Below are 14,575 nucleotides of genomic sequence, written 5' to 3'. Positions count from 1 at the left end.
TTACTGGCAGCGAAATCCTATGAAGATGCCAAAGACTACTGGTGATATATATGATGAGGTCCATATAGCTTAGTGCTCAATCTTGCTTCCACTTTGTCTCTCCAATATGACAGCTGAAACGGCTGGCACCGCAAAAGTAGAAGAGTCCCTTGTCTCAGCAACCACTTAAAAGACAGTAAGGTAGCACCTATTACTTAAGAAAAGGCTCTCAAAGTAATTAAATTTTCCACGCCCTTGAAGTCAACTTGGAGCTTTTAAAAACTCAAGCAACTCAAGTCCTGATGGTTGCACAACAGCCTAACCAGTTAATTACTTGTTACCAACCCTGTGTAACAATATTTATCTATTCATTCACACAGCCATCCAAAGACTCAGTGAGCATTAACTATGTACCAGGCACTGGTGCAGGATATACTGTTATGAAAACAGATGTTCCTGCCTCATATGACATAGCACTTCCCCAGTTTATTAAAATGTAATCTCAAGAACCATGACATTCATTAAACTACAGTTCCTTCCATACTATTATGTTTAAAATTCTGAGGAACATAAATAAGATTCACAAGTTAATACAAGTTTGCTGCAAATCTAAATAGCTGGGATGAGAAAACAAACACATCTTACACAGTAGGTGCTCCATAAATGTATGTTAATATCCATTATCATAAAAGAGATCTAAACGATGAGCTAGCTTACAATGGTATTCAAGCATGAGTCCTCTAAGTCACACCTGTAAAGAGCTACTTCTAAATAAATGACTATGTACTTGAACGAAGTAAAGAATTTTTAAAACCCTATACTACCTTATTCTCATGATGACAGTTTCAGAAGAGACATTACAAAGGAAGAATCAGAAATATGTAATATTGGATGTATGGTACAGAAAGAATTGTATAATCATGTATCCATTTGCTTTTCCTGAGGAAAACCCTTGGCTTCTATGAGTGATATAAAGGCAAACAAAACAGTTCGGCCTTCATAAGTTTACATAGTGGAGGAGAAAGAGGGTATAAAAAACAATAGAAACAAAGGAAAATATAATTAGAGCTGTAAATGCAGAAGTCTATGTATTATTACATGGGGAAAATATCCAATTCAAAATCATCTTTAAAAGTAATATAGCAGCAACTAAATTTAAATAAGGCTTTGCGGAAGCAGGAGTACAACTGTGGATCACCCTGGTCATCCAATTTTGTAGGCACCTACAATTCAATGCTTCAACAAATAAAGGAGAAACTATTTAAATTTCCTTCAAATATGTCCAAATTCATGAACAATATAAGGTTCTTTACAAGTACACCTAACCTAATCTTCCACTTCGCTTAATACCTTCTCACTTCACAAAGTAATGTACAAAGCACACAGTGAGCAATTAAATGATTGCTGAATTGCAGCACTGGCTTAATAGAAAATCTCATTTATTTAGACGCAGATCAAAAATCATTTTGTGATGCTCGCATGATAAAAAGTGCATGAACAAATGTCAAACATCATGGTTAGCAATGTATCTTTGCAATGCACAAGTATACTGACATGTATTAGATACAGAATAACTCTTGGATTTAATATGAGCTTCTCAAATCACTCAAACTGCAGTCAAAACATTTCATTTCATTTCAGCAGCTGAAGTGAAACTAAGGCTACAAATATTTTTCTGGGTCACATTTAAAGACAGAGCACCTAATTTACTGAAAAACTAATAGCATCTTGTCATCTAGTCCTAAGTAATTTTTCTGAAAGAGCTGTAAGTAATCTTCTAAAACTATAGTACATGAAACTTGAATATTAATATTTTTTCTTACTCCTATTCAAATACTATGATTAATTTTATATATGTTTAAGAATTCAACGGAGGGACAGAATGGGGATTTAGGATAAACTGAAGCAGCCTACTTTTTAAATTCAGTCCCGCTACCACTGTTGTGACACTTCCATCAATTTTAAGCAAATAATAGACTGTTATATCTGTCCCCTCAGAGTCAGGGTAAAAACCTATCTTGGGGAACTGGCAGAGTATTATTACTGTGGTTTCTTCCTCCTCTGTTTCAGAAATTTTGCTTCTTCAGTATGTTATTTAATTTGAACGTCCATTCAAATCTTTCATGAAAGTTAATATCTTAACAAAAGCAAATACATTTTAAATTGCAACCCATGTAAATTTGTTTTCATTTCAAACCTACATTTCTTATACAAGAGAACATACTTTTTAAAGAGGCTTTTTATTTCAAAGTTTTAATTTTATACTGTAATTTATACTAGAATAACTATAGATGACAATTCAAAGGCTACATTTTTTTTTTACTACATTTTTTTTATGACCACAGTTTTCAAATCATACTAGTATGTTTTATAAACATACTAGAAACCAGGCCATCACGCATCTAAAAATTATCTTTAAGAGGATTTTCCATATGTCTTTTCTAAGACTATAGACAAATAGAGATTTTCTCAGGTTAATATAAAAAACATTTTTCAGGCTGGCCGGTTAGCTCAGTTGGTTAGAGTACAGCCTTGTAACACACCAAGGTCAAGGGTCTGAATCCCCACACTAGCCAGCTACCAAGCAAATGAACAGAAAACCATTTTTCAAAGTTAAGGAATAAGTTAGACTTATCTATCTGAAAATTACACTGCTTGAATATCTGAAACATGAGCATGCAACCTAGAAGGAACAGAAGATGATGAAATTTAATTTTATCATAAATTCCACTCCAACAAATGTATCCAGTTCAAAAACAACTTACCCTTTGTGCTCTTTCTTTTAAATCTTGATCTTGGGCTAAAAAGGATTCCAGTTTTTTCTGGACATCTGGTAAGTTTTTCTGGATTGATTCTTTGTAACAAAAAGATAAAGGTTAAATAAAAATATTTCAATTTTAGAGACTAAAAATGGTGCACAATCTTTTCCTATTTTCCTCAGTATTATCTTTCAATGTGTAACATTTTTTCTCATCTATGACCCAGATTAGACCAAAATTACACAGGACATAAATTTGATTCTCTTACGAATATCAAAAGAGAAAGGAAATGACACAGACACTTTCTCTAAACATCCCTTGATGAGTGAGTGAAAGATACTTAGATTAACACCGCAATTAGCCCTAGTTACTTCTTAATTCTACAAAAATAGAAAGGAGTCTCCCATGGGAGATGGATCCTCAATAAAATAGAGTGAAGTCTAATATCATTTTTAGAACTGCTTTCATTTTTAGTCAAATAACACAAAATCAATCTTAAGTAATAAACAAATAGCAAAAGAATATAAATATTGACTTCTCTATTTGGAAAGTAGGCATAATACAACAGGGATGGTACTTAACTCTGCCCACTGGGGCTACAGGAGAGAAAAATTCTAGGTTTCACAAGACACCCCACTTGTTTCCCTGATTTTATACTGAACCACTTTGTTCCTGAAAAGCTGGGGTGATAATGCGTGGTGGTGGATGAGGTTGTTTTTCCTTTTTTTGTTTTAATTTTAGAAAATTTCAAAATAAACAAAGGTAGAAAACTTTCACTCGGCCTCAACAATTATTAACTTGGGGCCAATTCTGTTTCTTCTACCTCCTCGACCACTCTTCCTCCATCTAACCACCCTCCAAATTATTTTTAGAGAAATCAAGCCAAAGCATTTCAACAGCCCAAATACAAGTGAGACTGAAACTTGTCATTCAGACAAGGATGTGGAGCAACAGGAACTCTTTCATTGCTGGTGAAAATGCAAAACGGTAGCCCCTTTTGGTTTTGTGAGAAACTGCCCAACTGTCTTCCAAACACAGTTTTATTATCGAGTAATCATGCTCCTTGGTATTTACCCAAAGGAGTTGAAAACATCCAGGTGGGTATTCATAGAAGCTTTATACATAATTGCCAAAACCTAGAAGCAATCAAAATGTCCTTCAGCAGGTGAACGGATAAACTGTTACATCCAGACAATGGAATATTACTCAGCACTGAAAAGAAATGAGCTCTCAAGCCATGAAAAAGCAAGGAGGGAACTTAAATGCATGTTACTAAGTAAAAGAAGCCAATATCAAAAGGTTTCATACTGTATGATTCCAACTGTATGACATTCTGAGAAGAAAAAACCATGGAAACAGTAACAATATTAGTAGTTGTCAGGGGCTGAGGTGATGAGGGGAGAGAGGAATAGACAACACAGAACTTCTTCGTGCAGTGAAAATACCGTATGATACTATAATGGTGAATACACATCTTTACATATCTGTCCAAACTTGTAGAGTATACAACACCAAGACTGACCCTCACATAAACTTACTTTGGGTGATAATGAAGTGTCAGTTTAGGTTCATCAACTGTAACAGATGTACCACTCTAGCAGGGGATGTTGGTAAATGGAGGCTATGCATGTATGGGGCATGGTGTATGAAGGAAATCTCATACTTTCTATTCAATTTTGCTGTGAACCTAAAACTGTTCTAATAAAAAAAAAATAGTCTTTATTTTTTTAAGTCACAAACCAGACAGCTGATTGGATTAGAAGGGAATTTGGTATACATAATTAAGCACAGTAATTTCATGTCCTTATTTTCCTAATAATAACATAAAAACAACACGTAGCTCTTACCTGATTTCCTTCACAGGTACTTGCTTCTGGAGAAGCTGCTGTACCATCCCTTTTTCTTCTGAGGGAAGCAAAATTAATAAAGCTTCACCATCCTCTTTGTACCTAAACAAGAAGAAAATCTGTATCAATGCAACCTGCTTTTTACATTTTAACAGTATGATGAACAAAAACGCTGAAGCAAATTCATCTAACTGGTAAATATTAAGAATACCAGTTTTTAACCTTCTGTGGCAGCAGAAAGTTAGGGCTCTGAATGCCTCATATCAAATTTTCATCACTCGTTATAATTCCTAGTGACTTTTAGGCTGTGCCACAGTACAAGAGCTAGATCTTAAAGAAAGAAACCAACCAAAGGACATTTCTTAAATAAATGTCTACTTATATAGCATGGAGACGATTTCTCGCTCAAGTCACTAGAGGATCTAATAAAATCAGTCATTTAATGAACATGGCAGCAAACATATTAAAGAAATCAATTAATCTTCCTGGGATAATTTTATTTATACCTTGGGTATAAAGTTGTTCAGAGACATCAGTTATAAGAAATGGATCACTGCTCAGATAAAACACATACCTCCAATCCATGTAACTTCTCTTCCCTCACCTAGTAAAATCTTATTTCAGACTTGCACCTTCAGAAATTTGTACTAACATGGGCCACAAGGCATCTTGTAGTTACTTAAGCTTCTTGTGTTACGTGCATACAGACTTCCTGATACCTTAGTGTCAGCTATGAAATGCAACTAGTAAAACAGACAATGAAATTGGGTATTTGGGGAAATATTTTTAATTAAACAAAAGAAAAAAATCTCAAAGCACTCTCTTCAGGATTCAAGCTATAAAATACAAAGGGAAATTTTTATAATTAACCAAATAAACTATTTCCTGAGAAACTTTGTGTCAGGCATAAACTGAAGAACACAAAGAAACAGAAGATGAAAATCCCTGTCTTCTGTTATCTAACGCTCAGTTGAGTAGGAAAGACAAAAACACAGAAGCAAGAGAGTCAAGAGAACAGTCACAGAATTGTAAATAAGTGCTGAAGGTCAACCACAGCAATAAATGCCACCAACACAGAAGTAAAAAGAGTTCACTCAGGGCTAGCCAGAGATAAACAGAAATAGTCATGGCAGATGGCATTTCAGGTGGGCCTTGACAGAAAGGAAAAAGCTAAGGTATCCCAAAGATGAATTACATGAACAAAGGAGTAGAAACCAGAAAGTACAAGGCAAATTTAGTAAAGAGTGAACACCAAAGCTGGAGTACATAAATGGACAACAGGAAAGACTGCTAAAAAGGTACATAAGATCCTGTTTTTGGAAGACCGTGGATGCCTCTGCATGGAGAGACTGAATACCACTGTAAGACCTTTATCATTGAATGCTGAAAGGAAAAACTGACTTTGATGATTTGCTGAGAGATGGTACTATACTGCATTTTAAAATTTGAGTTCGGGCCAGTTAGCTCAGTTGGTTAGAGCATGGTGTTGATAACACCAAGGTCCAGGTTCTATCCCTGTACCAGCCAGCTGCCAAAAATAAAAAGTAAGATTTGAAGGGCAATTTTTACCTGACATGTTGGCTCTAAAATTCAACTCCTATGAATAAGGTGAAACTCTAGTCTAATCTCATTTTCATAAGATAAATATGTAAATATCCTTATGTGTACACAGATTCAGACAGGAAAATATAAAACTTATCGAAATGTTAAATTTTCTTCAAGTTCATTCATTAATTTTCAACACATTTTATTAAAGATCCTCTATAGGCTAGGCACTGAAACAGAGATAAAAAAGACATGGTCCTGGGGCCGACCCCGTGGCTCACTTGGGAGAGTGCGGCGCAGGGAGCGCAGCGGTGCTGGGAGTGCCGAGGCCGTGGGTTCGGATCCTGTATACGGATGGCCGGTGTGCTCACTGGCTGAGCGCGGTGCGGGCGACACCAAGCCAAGGGTTGCGATCCCCTTACTGGTCACACACACAAAAAAGACATGGTCCTGGCTGTTACAAAGCTATTAGGGACAGACATTAAAACCAGTAATTAAAACTAGTAATAACAATCAAGTGTTATGAGTGAACTAGTAGACATACAGGAAGCTACGTGTAAGTATGACAGAGAGCTCTACTTAATGTAGTCTAGGAGACAAGAAAACTTCCTTGAAGAAATGACATCTAAGCTGAGACCCACAGAAATAATTAGGAATTAGTCAAACATTAGGGATAGGGATACAGATGGGAGAGTCAAGGTTTCCATGGGGAAAAGGCAGCATTTAAGAATCCCTTGTATACTTTTGTCTTCATGCTTATTTGCTTTTTCTAGTTAATGCAGGAAAGAGTAAAGCTGAACATACAACTTACTTAATCCTTTTACTAACTATATTTCATAACTGAAAAAGTAGTACCACATACGTTCTTTATAATATTTTAACACAGAATAATATGACTGAAAGTTTTTCATATCTATTCACTACAAAGAAATATGAATTTAAAGGATTTGCTTCAGCAATATTGGGCTAAGCCATCCATGAAGGCATAAGTTATTAGTGTATAACATAAAGAGGTGACACCCTAAGCAGACGAGATATTTGGGGACATCACAACTTCTGAAGCACCAAGACCTCACTAGGGACACGTCAAGGATCAAAGAGGACAAAATCAGTTAATACTGACCACTAAGCAGTACACTTACCAAAATGCCCTCAGGCCTTCAGAAGTAGAAAGGTTTACTCTGTGTGGCCCAAACAGGAAAAATCAGGGAAGAGGGAAAACAGTGGTTTGAAAGATTGTCAACCCTTTCAACATTCTATACAAAATTCAGAGACAGCATGATAAAATAAATAGGCCCACAAGTCTACATAGAGCAAGAACTAGGGCAAAGGGGTAAGAGAACTCTCTGACATCAAAAAGGCATCCACTGAATGTTCTCTGAGATTCTTCTGACTCATAAGCAGGAATAATGTGGCCAGTCATCTATATCTATCTTATTTACCCATTCATGCACCCGGAGAGAATTTGTGAGAACGAATTGGGATTAAAGTCACAAAGGGGCCACGCACAAACCTTTTAAAGCTATAGCTAACAGAATATGTATGTAAAAGGCCACACAAGGTTAAGACAGACTGTAACAGTGCAGTTTAGTTTCCCCAAAGGAAAATGGAAAATAATATCCAAAGCCAAATCCCACAAGGCAAGCATCTATTACAAAGATCATCACTGGCCATTTTACCTATTTTACATTATACATGTCTTTTCCCTGAAACAACGTAAAGCACAAATTATCTCCTACACACTAATACTAAAAAATTTCCAGTTTTCAAGAATAAAAGCTCTTTTTATAAAGAAGGCATAAGCCATTTCACTTTGTTTTAATGCTTATAAGAATAAAGTCTATTTACCCATGAGGTAGCTTTCAGACTTCAAAAGCAATATCCATGGCCTAAGGCTAAATACATATACAAGAGAAATAAATGTTCTTCATAATACTTACATTTTAAAACTCCACATATACAGATTTTTGTTTTAGAATTTATTTCAAATTGACATAAAATTGTATGGATTTATTATATACAACATTATGTTCTGAAGTATATATACACTGTAGAATGGTTAAATCTTGCTAATCAAAATATGCATTACTTCACAGAGTTATTTTTGTGGTGAGAATATATTTAACATTCACTTTGAGCAATTTTCAAGAATATAATATATTAACCGTAGTCACCATAATAGATTATTTTAAGACATATATAGGCACCATATAAAAAAGCCCTGCATCTGAAACAACAAAAATTTCATCTTCACCATTAGTATTAATGCCATGTTGTGTTTACGCAGCTCATCCAAATTTACAAAGAACTTCGTTTTACATTAATTTGCTGATGTTAAAAGCAAACAATCAGTAGAGGACACAAATATAAAATAAAGTTCCCAAAATACCAGGAAGTTGGCCTAAAATCAGCTGGTCACTACATATCAGACTTTAAACTTCAGATCCACTGCTTTTTCAATTATACCAGCATGCTGTCCAGAAACAAGGATCCTCAGTAGGTTGATCATGACTGTCTAACTAATACCAAAAAGCTTATCTCCACATCCTGCAGCTCACTAGTATTTTTGGCTAAAATAGGAGATTCAGACCACTGACTTGGATGCACATGGTAATTCTTCCATTAAAATAACCTTCAAACTATGGCCAGAGAAGCAAAAAAAAAAAAAAAAAAAAAAAAGCCCTGCCATTCTGGCAATAATTTGCTTTTTACCCAAAAGCCAATAACCCTTTAACTTCAATTCAAATTCTCTAACACATCAACTCCATTCCAATAAAGTCTCTAACAGTAGTTGGGAGGTATAAGCAGACACTCCACCCTGCCCTGATCTGGCCCTGTTAATAACTGCCTAGTCACCCCAAGTTCTCTCCACCTGGTGTCCCAGATTACAGGTCAAGTTACAAAAGGGTCTATTTAGCACAATTCCATTTTTGTAATCTGAAAAAATATATACACACAAACATACACGAAAAAAAACTTTCTGGGTGGTAGATTTTAAATAATTTTAATTGTTTTCCCATTATTGTCTAGAATCTACATGGCGAATAAGCATTACTTTGGTAATAAAATACAAGTTAACAAAAATAAGTAAAAAACTAACTCTATAAGCTTTTGGACATCTTATATCACTCTTACTTCATTTAACACACATCCTAGTACTACCAAATTAGTGTATTTCCACATCTTGACCATTAAATCTGAGGATGTACGAATGTGCTACGTGTCCCTAACACACACATGTGTCCCTAACAGTTGTTCAATAAATATTTGGTGAGTAAAGGAAAGCAAGTGACCACTAGATGTTATACGAGGAGATAAAACACTAGATTTGGAGCCAAAAGAAGTGGGTTCCAGTACTGTCGTACTATTTATTCATTAGCTATACAATTTTTGATAAGATTTTATTGCGATCTATTACATTTTCTTATTTACACATTATACATTTGAATAAGATGATCTAGGTCCCTTTAGGATATGAAATTCTACAACTGTGACTATTAATATACTAGTCATTATTCATAACACAAGCATAATCAAGAGGTGGAGAAAGGGAAACATTTGTTGACTACACTCTATTCCACAGTCCTTCTCTTTTTCCTTCCCTGAATCTTCCCATTCTCCCTATACCTCAGCCTTACCTGTGGCAACCATCCCCAAGATTTCATGTCACTATGAAAGAACAGTGCAGTCTGTCATGCAGATGCAGAAAGACAGCCATAAGGAATCTGAGTCCAACTGTTCTGTTCCTCCCACACAATATGGTACAAAAGAGAGCTGATTCCAGGAAAGAAGGTATCTCTGACTTACAGGATGTCTAAACACTCTACACTGGATTCTAAGGAGAAAAAAGAATAGGTTTGGAAATATTCTGGGAAAAAGTAAGTCATCTGCAACCTAATATCTCAAATAACAAAAAGGTATATCACGATAGACTCAACAGTGACAAATTAAGTTCTCCATAAAATAACTGGAAAGAAACCAAGCCAGTTAATACATACTGCATGGAAAGCTTCTAGCACACTGATTAAGAAAATGGATTTATAGAGTTCACAAAGGGTAGAAATCTTAAATTCTATCAACTCTGTTCCCCCAAAAAAGGTTTTTTTAAAGCTAAATTTTAATAGATAAGAATAAAAATAAAACTCAAATAAAAGCAGTACTGATTCTACCTAAAACTGTACTTTCAGGAAACAACTGAGAATTAGATATGATTACCTCATTTTACAGGAGAAGAAACTAAGGCTTAAGGAATTTAAAAACTGACCCAAGGGTGCACAGCTATTAGGTGACAAAATCAAATTCAGACCTAAGTTTCCTGACTTTTAAAGACAATGTCTGAACAACTATGGGATATCTGGCTCTCACAGTCCAAATAAGAAAGAAAACGACTACATTTTTAGTTTATCTTCATGACCACAAATGGCAGCAAATTTAAGACATCAACCTTCCTTCTCCAAGTACCTGGCTTTCATGCATTCTAGAAGCCCTTCATAGGAGCAGCACCCACTAGAATCCATTAAATGTAAACAGCTGCACATTGGCAAGAATGAGCTATAGAATCAGAAAGACCTGAGTATAAATCCCAGGCCTGGTACTTACTCAACTGAGTAATCTTAGACACATTTTACCTCAAGTCTCTGAGAAAAAGTTTCCTAGTAAGAAAACCTCTTTCATAAGGCTGCTCTACAGGCTAAATGAGTTCACCCATTATTTACACAAATATTTATCAAATTTTGGGAAGTAAATAGCTAAGCCACAATCCATTCATTCCCCATGTGGTATAGGGGTAAGTAGGGAGGAGGATGCCAGACAAACAAACAAAAAAGTGATATGGCCAAAGTCAAATCTCCTCGTAAACATACTGACAGACCTCCTGGGAGACAAACGCTGTTAGCATGAGGGTCCTCATCTATGAGAGGCTTTTAATAGAATGTACCAGAGTTGTTCACAATCCATGGATTCAGTGGATATTTCTCTCTAGTGAGCTCTGCACCTGAGTATACAAATGGCCCATCTGTGTAAGTGATATGTCACACACATCAGTTAGAGTCTTCTGTGTTAGGCTGGGCAGAGTACACCCTAATGTGGCAAGAAAATACCTGGGGCTGTAATGGAGGTCCCAGACCTCTTCCTGCTTCACCTATAACTCGAGATTGCCTTTATCCTTAAAATTATTAATAAAACTTGATACTGGGTGTGATGGGTAGCTTCTAAGATAATTCCCAATAATCCACACCTCCTGGTATTCACACCATTGTGTAGTTACCTCACACACAGTGAATAGGCTCAGATGTGTGACCACTAGGATACTGCAGATAAGATGGAATGTGACGTACAAGTCTAGGTCATAAAAGATATTGCTGCTTCCACCTTTCAATTCCTTGCCCTTTCATAATGCTCTCTCTGATAAGGTCAGTTGACAAGTTGTGAGCTGCCCTATGAAGACAACCATATAAAAAGGGACTAAAATGCCTCTGACCAACAGCCAGGGAGGAAATGAATCTCCAACAACTATGTGAGTGAGCTTGGAAACAAATCCAACCCTAGTTGAGCTTAAAGTACCATATGACACCTTGATTGGAGCCTTGTGATAGACTGAGAACCAGAGGACCCAGCTGAGCCACCCCTGGATTCCTCACCCACAGAAACTATGAGGTAAATTATTGCTTTAAGCCACTAAGCCATAGGACAATTTGTTACACAGCAATAGATAATTAACATATTAGGTAAGATCTATTCATAAGTCGGATTTATTATCTCAAATGTCTGCTATATGCCAGGACCTGTTCTAAGCACATAGCATACATCAATAAACTAGACAAACACTGCTGCCTTTGTGGAACTTACAATCTAATAGGGAGAAAGAAACAAAAAATATACTAAGTAAATGCTCTAGTATACGAGGGTACTTCAAAAAGTTGGTGGAAAAATAAATTTAAAAGATGATATGAATCTTTCCATGAACACTTTGAAATTCATATTTGAAGGCAGAAAGGGCTATGGAAAAAAGAAAATACAGAGCAGGGAAAGAAGTGGTTGGTGGAGGGTAAGAAAGATACCTGTGTGGATACCTGAGGAAGCATTTGAGCCAAACAGTGAATATAAAGGCCCTAAGGCAAGAACATGCCTGGCATGTACAAGAAACAGCAAGGCCAGTATGGAGCACAGGGAACAAGAGCAGAACAGAAAAAGGAAGGGCAGAAGGGAGAATGAACAGCATAGGCCCAGGATGTCACTGGCCTTCACTCTGAATGAAATGGGAAGCCATCAGAGGAGTGACATGATCTAACTTGTGTTTTAAAAGGATTGGTCCACCTGCTGTATTGAATGGACAGTAGGAGACAAGATGGGGAAGTAAGTTCATGACAAAATGTAGACTGCTAAGAAATGTCAGTCCTCTATCTACTCTACAGCTATACTCTACACCAGCTCCTCACTCCTTCAAGATGCAAAATGAAGGATTTGCCTTGCACTTCTATTAAAACTTTAAACCCTAGATACCAACACACAATGGCAAATTACCACATAAGGAAGCATCAGCCTCTATCTAGAAGGAGCAGAATGAAGACAGGACTTTCACGAATCTAAGTGAAAGGAATAAAAGAAAGAATTTTCACTAGCAAATTTTCCTGTCCTTTAAGTTAATGCTCATGGAAATTGTCCTTTCACTTTTATTATTTCAATTCACAAACCAATTAAAGAAACTTTTTTTAATCCCATATCTATTCCAGAAAGTGCTAGTATTTTCCACAAACAAACCATAACTCTTCACGTTATTGGAAATTTTAACTAGTTTCCACCTTCACATTTGCTGTTAAGATCTAAACTGCTGCCAGTGTGCGTACAATGCAAAGGCTTGGCCTCTGCTGTCCCCTAGTGGAATCACATTCTGCTACCCAAATTACTCATGAAATTTCTGAGAGTCACAAAATGCAGCCAGACAAATAAAGCTAAGCGAGAATATTGCTGAAATTATTTTACCTTCTACTGATCTGGAAAAGAAAATAGTTATACATAAACTCCCACAGGCCCCCCCAAACCTCCCCAAATAAAAGCATTATAAAAGTTAGGAGTATCTGAGGTGTGCCTACCTTTCATTCCCAGATCTTTTCTATTTCCAACTGGGCATTTTTATAAGAAATGGAAGAGCTTGGTTTTATGAGTACCAAAAACTGTAAGCCCTAAAGAGAATCTCTCAAGTGGTAGAATGCACCACAGGATACAGCTTTATAAAATTATATTCATATCCCTTGCTTCACTTGTCCCTAAAGGAGATCTTTTTTTTTTTTAAGGTGTGTGTGTGGTTAAGGAAAATAAAGGGAAGTTTTTCTCGATGGCTCTAGATCAAAAGAATTTTAGACAGGTGAATAAATTAAAACAGAATAAGTACTTCAAAGCAACAAGTACCTGAATCACCCCTTATTTTTATTTAAAGTATAGAAAGGAAAGAACAGATTCCCCAAATCTTAGCTATTTGCTAACGAATTTATTTTCCTATATTCATATATTACAGTTCAATTCCAAAAGCAAATACTATCTGGCAACCTGGTTTTAATTACAGCCTAACACATGACTTTAATTAGTCTCAAATTTTAATTTAGCCTTTATTCTATTCAATTATTCAGTCCTATGGCCACAAAACTTTCTAATTATCTCTAAGCCCATTAATGGCAACTTTTAAAGTACCAGAGAACAAAATAAGCATTATATATGCTAAACCTTTCCACTGACTACACATCTAAATAGTCAATTCAAAATATTTTTAATTGTTACAAAAGGTCAAACAGGCTGTACTTTAAAAATTGATGACTACATTAAAAATTACATTAAAACTTTTTTTTCAAATTAGTATTCTCTCTCTTCAGACACAATCATTGTGATGTTCTTCCTCTCCACGGTCATTAAGACCCAATTTAATGCTCACCACAGCATGCTCAACTCCATAAGATGTTCAACTACATAAGATTTTCAACAACTTCTCCAGGAACAAAGAACCCTGAAATACTTCTCCGTCTTGGACCTTTTCTTGGTATACTGAGATGTCCAATAATCTTCATATAGGGAGAGTCATTTTGAAATACTGCTAAATGTATTCTAGGAAGGAGTCAGTCTGGTCTGCCCTATCCAGGTCCATATCATTGGTACATCTAAGAGCATGTAAGCCCGACATCCAATATGCTGTGAGACACCATATCCAACCTTACCTATCCAGAGGACCATAGGATGCAGATGTGTACATAAGTACAGGTACACATGTATACATACCACACATTTACTGAGAACTAAACACTGGAGAAATAACGACTTCTCAGAATGTCTCACTATGAATAATAATTCAAACATGTACCCAACAGATTAAGAACCACTCAGGCACCATGCACTTTCTTATAAAATGGAAAAGAGAACACACTGCTTTTCTACCCATGTCCCACCTGACTTAGATAC

The 14,575-nt window shown here is 36.0% G+C and overlaps 1 pseudogene; it reads right to left on the bottom strand.

The window, feature by feature from the left end:
• Positions 1 to 1,073: 1,073 nt before the first annotated feature.
• The window catches only part of LOC134376256 (probable ATP-dependent RNA helicase DDX10), a 44,141-nt pseudogene continuing 30,639 nt past the window's right edge, over positions 1,074 to 14,575 (bottom strand).

The sequence above is a fragment of the Cynocephalus volans genome, chromosome 4 (assembly GCF_027409185.1).
Source record: "Cynocephalus volans isolate mCynVol1 chromosome 4, mCynVol1.pri, whole genome shotgun sequence".
Lineage (NCBI taxonomy): Eukaryota > Metazoa > Chordata > Mammalia > Dermoptera > Cynocephalidae > Cynocephalus > Cynocephalus volans.
This window is presented reverse-complemented; position numbering and strand designations above follow the sequence as displayed.